The sequence below is a fragment of the Lathyrus oleraceus genome, unplaced genomic scaffold, assembly GCF_024323335.1.
Source record: "Lathyrus oleraceus cultivar Zhongwan6 unplaced genomic scaffold, CAAS_Psat_ZW6_1.0 chrUn1033, whole genome shotgun sequence".
NCBI lineage: Eukaryota > Viridiplantae > Streptophyta > Magnoliopsida > Fabales > Fabaceae > Lathyrus > Lathyrus oleraceus.
In genome coordinates, this window is record NW_026113424.1 from 1,607 (window position 1) to 8,243 (window position 6,637).

General features: G+C 39.7%; 1 non-coding gene across 1 annotated transcript; it reads right to left on the reverse strand.

The window, feature by feature from the left end:
- Positions 1-250: 250 nt before the first annotated feature.
- On the reverse strand, positions 251-357 carry LOC127115092 (small nucleolar RNA R71). Its single transcript, XR_007800672.1, has one exon. It is a non-coding gene; the product is annotated as a small nucleolar RNA R71 (small nucleolar RNA).
- Positions 358-6,637: the final 6,280 nt, after the last annotated feature.

Here is a 6,637-nt window from a genome sequence, read left to right on the forward strand (position 1 = left end):
GCAACCGAACCAATTTTCTGGAAATCCTACCGAGGATCCAAACCTTCATTTATCCGTATTCGTCCAATACGCTGATACTGTTAAAGCTAATGGTGTCACTTCAGAGGCAATTCGACTTCGTCTCTTTCCTTTCTCGTTAAGGGATAAAGCTAGAAGATGGCTTCAGTCTCTTCCTTCCAACTCAGTCACCACATGGAATGAGTTGAAGAAAGTCTTTCTTGCCCGATATTTTCCTCCAAGCAAAACAGTTATGTTGAGAGCCCAGATAAATGGATTTAAACAGAAAGATAACGAGTCTCTTTTCGAAGCATGGGAAAGATACAAAGACATGATGAGACTTTGTCCACACCATGGTTTAGAGGACTGGTTAGTAATTCATACCTTCTATAATGGTCTCTTGTACAACACAAGGTTAACAATAGGCGCCGCCACCGGTGGTGCGCTTATGGATAAACCTTACGCTGACGCTTATCAACTTATTGAGAGCATGGCCCAAAACCATTATCAGGGGGAAGAAGGACCGAACAATGGTAGAAAAACCTCAAACAAAAGGGGGCATGTACGAGATAAGTAGCCTTGATCATGTTAATGCAAAAGTGGATGCTCTTGCCCAGAAAATTGAAAGTTTAAATGTATCACCTCCAGCCACCGTGGTTGCCGTAACTCAAAATTGCGAAGTCTGTGGAATTCAAGGTCACACTCCTACAGATTGTCAACTCCTAACAGGAATCCAAGCAGAGCAAGTGAACTATGCTCAAGGAAATCCCTACTCGCATACCTATAACTCAAACTGGAAGAACCATCCTAATTTTTCATATAAGAGTAATAATGCTTTATACGCACCAGGTCAAGCTCCCAGTCAAGCCCCAGCTATACCTCCTGGATATCAAAAGCCGACCCCATCTACACCTAACAATAACGTTCCTAGGAAATCCAATTTGGAAATCATGATGGAGAACTTCATAGCTTCTCAACAGCAAACCAATAAAGAGTTCTTAAACCAGAATGTACACACTAACGAACAGATTAAACAACTAGCAAGTAAAGTAGATGCCCTAGCTACCCATAACAAAATGCTAGAAACACAAATCTCGCAAGTAGCTCAACAACAAGCGCCTACTGCTGCCCCAACTGGTACATTTCCTGGACAGCCCCAACCTAACCCGAAAAGCCACGCTCATGCAATTATATTAAGAAGTGGAACAGAGGTAGAAGGACCGTCTGACCCAAGGATTGAAAACCAAAACTCTAAAAAGTCAACTGAGGAAGAAGTTAAACCTAAGGAAAATGAAGAGTGTAATAAGGAAACCGTAGAAAAGAAAGAACCTTATGTACCTCCGCCGCCTTACAAACCACCTATCCCTTATCCTCAAAGGCAAATTAAAACCAAAGACGCGGGCCAATTTAAAAAATTTATTGACCTACTGAAACAATTAAACGTCACCATTCCTTTTACAGAAGTTATTACACAGATGCCCTCATATGCTAAGTTCTTAAAAGAAATTCTTTCTAATAAAAGGAAACTTGAAGATAGCGAAACCGTTACACTCACTGCTGAGTGCAGCGCGATAATCCAAAATATGCCTCCTAAACTTAAAGATCCTGGTAGTTTCTCTATACCCTGTCACATAGGAAAATTTGTCATAGACAAAGCTTTGTGCGATTTAGGAGCCGGTATCAGTGTTATGCCATTGTCCATATGCAAGAGACTGGAAATGGGAGAATTAAGACCAACTAAAATGTCTGTGCAATTAGCAGATCGTTCCATTAGATATCCCGTATGAATTCTTGAAAACGTTCCCGTGCGCATAGGTCAATTCTACATCCCACCGATTTTATAATTATGGACATAAGAGAAGATGAAGTTACCCCCATTATATTGGGAAGACCATTCTTAGCAACCGCCGGTGCTATCATAGACGTAAAACGAGGACGACTCACTTTCGAAGTAGGAGAAGAGAAAATTGAGTTCATTCTTTCCAAAATTTTGAAAGCACCTGCAATAGATGACACATGTTACTTCATGGATATCATCGACGAATGCATAAAAGAAACAGAATTAGAAAATGACGAATTGTCTGACTATCGTGTAGAAGACAGACTGAACCAATGTTTAGCAATAACATCGGATCCTACACAATGCCTCAAGAAACCAACCCTCGACCTGAAAACACTTCCCAAAAATCTGAGATATGAATTCCTAGACTTAGAACTTGAACGACCAGTGATAGTCAATACAGACCTAGGAAAACTCGAAACCGAAAAACTCCTACATATCTTAAGAAAATATCCAACCGCACTAGGATACAACATCACCGATCTTAAAGGGATAAGTCCTTCTATTTGTATGCACCGCATCATGCTAGAAGAAGACTGTAAAACTTCTAGGGAACATCAGAGGAGACTAAACCCGATCCTGAGTGAGGTAGTAAAGAAGGAAGTAACGAAATTATTAGAGGCAGGTATCATATATCCTATATCCGATAGCAAATGGGTTAGCCCTGTACACGTAGTACCAAAGAAAGGGGTATAACCGTGATCGAAAATGAAAAAGGAGAAACTATAACCAAACGAATCGAATCGGGATGGAGAATGTGCATTGACTATAGGAAGCTAAACAAAGCAACCCGAAAAGATCATTTTCCTTTACCATTCATAGACCAGATATTAGAACGATTAGCCAAGCATTCTCACTTCTGCTATCTGGACGGTTAGTCAGGCTTCTTTCAAATACCAATTCATCCTGATGACCAAGAAAAGACAACGTTCACATGTCCTTTTGGTACCTTCGCTTATCGACGAATGCCGTTTGGCTTGTGCAATGCTCCTGCAACCTTCCAAAGGTGCATGATGGCAATATTCGCCGATTTTCTCGAAAACATCATGGAAGTCTTTATGGATGACTTTTCCGTATGCGGGCAAAGTTTCGAAGAATGTCTTGAAAACCTAGAAAGAGTTCTAGAACGATGTGTAAAAGTAAACCTAGTACTTAATGGGAAGGGAAAATGTCACTTTATGGTACAAGAAGGAATTGTTTTAGGACACATCATATCAAATAGAGGAATTGAAGTAGACAAAGCCAAAATAGAAGTAATCGAAAACCTTCAACCTCCGAAAACTGTGAGAGAAGTACGAAGCTTCTTAGGACATGCCGGTTTTTACCGACGATTCATTAAAGATTTCTCTAAAATAACTAAACCTTTAACCGGATTATTAATGAAAGACGCTGAATTCACTTCGACAATAAATGTTTAGAAGCATTTCAAACACTTAAACAAGCATTGATCTCCGCGCCCATAATGCAGACTCCGGATTGGAATGAACCATTCGAAATAATGTGTGACGCAAGTGACTACGCCGTAGGCGCTGTTTTAGGACAACGAAAGGATAAAAAACTTCACGTCATATATTATGCGAGTAGAACTCTAGATGAAGCACAAATGAATTACGCCACGACCGAGAAAGAACTTTTAGCAGTAGTATTTGCACTAGATAAATTTCGTTCTTACTTGGTCGGAGCTAAAATAATCGTTTACACTGATCACGCTGCCATTAAGTACCTCTTAACAAAAAAGGACGCTAAACCTAGACTCCTAAGGTGGATCTTGTTGTTACAAGAATTTGATTTGGAAATCAAAGATAAAAAGGAACTGAAAACGTAGTAGCAGATCACCTTTCTAGACTTGAAAACCTGGAACCGGAAAGAACATCGATCAATGATGATTTCTCGTACGATAAACTTATAGCTAATTTGGAAGAAAATAGAGCTGATGAACAGGTAGAGACCACCTTGGCTATATGCGTTACACCATGGTACGCTGATTTTGTCAATTATTTAGCCGCCGGAGTAGTTCCACTTGATTTATCCTACCAACAAAAGAAACGATTCTTCCATGACATAAAACATTATTACTGGGACGACCCTTTACTTTTCAAAAGAGGCCCCGATGGTATTTTCCGTCGCTGTATACCTGAAGAAGAGATAGAAAGTATAATCCAACATTGTCATTCCGCTCCTTATGGTGGACACGCAAGTACATCCAAGACCTGCTCTAAAATCCTACAAGCCGGTCTTTATTGGCCAAACATATGGAAGGATGTGCATGCCGCTGTCAAGAAATGCGATAGGTGTCAACGCACAGGAAACATATCTAGACGTGACGAGATGCCACAAAAAGGCATTTTGGAAGTAGAAATTTTCGACGTGTGGGGAATAGATTTCATGGGACCTTTTCCACCTTCTTTCAGTAACAAGTACATACTCGTAGCGGTTGACTACGTATCAAAATGGATTGAAGCTATAGCTTCTCCAACAAACGACACACGAGTAGTAATTAGACTCTTTAAGAATATAATCTTTCCAAGATTTGGTGTCCCAAGAATAGTCGTCAGTGATGGTGGATCGCATTTCATATCTAGGATACTCAAAAAATTATTGTTTAAGTATGGTGTAAAACATCGAGTAGCAACACCTTACCATCCTCAAACTAGTGGACAAGTGGAAGTGTCTAACAGAGAAATTAAACAGATATTGGAAAAAAACTGTCGCTACATCGAGGAAAGACTGGTCATCAAAATTACCCGAAGCTTTATGGGCATATCGAACCGCTTACAAAACTCCCATAGGAACAACCCCATTTAGGCTTATTTATGGTAAATCTTGCCACCTCCCAGTGGAGTTAGAACATAAGGCCTATTGGGCTATTAAAAATTTAAATTTAAACTATAAGGCCGCCGGTGAAAAGCGAATTCTTGATATAAACGAATTAGAGGAACTTAGACAAGACGCATACGAAAATGCCAGAATCTACAAGGAAAGAACGAAAAAATGGCATGATAAACGTATATCAAGAAAAACTTTCAAACAAGGCGATGTAGTCCTATTGTTTAACTCTAGACTTAAGTTATTCCCAGGAAAACTACGCTCTAGATGGTCAGGCCCTTTCCAAGTCACTAATGTCTTTCCTAGTGGGGCTGTGGAAATTAAGGGAAAATCTATTGAAGCATTTATCGTAAACGGGCAGCGTCTGAAACATTATCACTATGATGAAAACAATGAAGACTCGCAAGTCCTGCACTTAGACGTATTGTCTCCTAAATTTATAGATTAACATTTAATAGTTTTATGTCGAGCTTGCGACATTAAACAAAGCGCTTCGTGGGAGACAACCCACAAATTTTTACTATTTTTTCTTTGATTATTCTTTTGATTTTATTCAGTATCATTCTTCATTTATTTTATTTTATAAAACTTTTCTTCTTTTCTTCTTTCGGCATCTGGCCAAATCCTGACTAAATTCTTGTTTTTCTTTTCTTTAGTTAACACTAACCTGATGGGACATATTGATCGTATGGGTATCAAATTCCGAGGGAGAGCTCAGAGACAAAAATTTGAAGAACTAGCGAGAGAGAGATGCACCCAAGTTTTATGCTGATGATTGGGCAATGACTGTCCTTGGACTAAGAGAGAGTGTCATATATCTGCTGAGTCAAATAGGGTGGGAAACCACTCCTATTCGAAGACAATTTGTTACCTACCGGAGGCTAACTCTAGAATTCCTTAGCTCCCTGATCTATTTACCAAACCATGGAAAAGGAATAAACCGAGGTTTCATTCAGTTCAGGATGTTCAACATGGAGTATCAGTATAACATTCAAGAATTACTAACCTTTTAGGGTTCCCTACTTCTTTTGACACATTCACCATGAGCCAAGAAGACCTTTTTGAATATAGAGAGCTTGAGCATTTTTGGGGAAGTTTGACAGGAAATGACGACCCCGAGGAACATGAGTTTCTTTCTGGAAACATACATAACCCGGCCTTTCGTTATTTCCACAAGATCCTAGCACACACTCTCTTTGGGAAAATATCCAACATTACCACAGTATCACGTGATGAACTCTTCATAATATTTTGTGCTTCCCATAACCGTCCAGTGAATGGTGCCACTTATATGTTGGCGAGTTTTGACCGCCTTATTCAAGACGACCGTGCACCGATCCTAATAGGAGGATTGATAACTATGATTGCTAATGCTATTGGATTGCGCCAACCCATGCTTGATTTGAACCCTTTTTGTGGCATTGAGCCTATGAGTATACCTTTCCTCTTCAACACTATGTTTATAGGAAACCTTGGACCTGAAGAGTTTGAACTAATAATTAACAACCAAGTTCTTTACCTATTCACCATGCCTAGTCAGATGACTAGTGTCCATAAACGAAATAATTGGCTCTACAACCTGAATGGAATACCTTCTCCTGTTAGATCTGTTGAATCTATCCAAGATTATGAGATTTGTGACGACCAGATTCCTTATGCTGAGTTTGATCCACAGACACCAACTGGTTACCATGATGTTGCCTCTCCACCTCATCCTATCCCGTCCGCAGAATCGGCAATACCTGATCTTAGACATCATATGCCCGGAACTGATTATAACACCTCCATTCAAGCTTTGATGTCAGAACAAGATGCTATTAGAGAAGAGTTAACTAATATGGGACATGAATTCATGGAATACATGGGTAGAATGACAAATCAATTTCACGAGTTGCTACACCATGTCAATTCCTTTGCTCCTCCGGCCAGAGATCCTACAAGTGGCTAGAAGAATTGTAGTTAATTAGTTTTAGT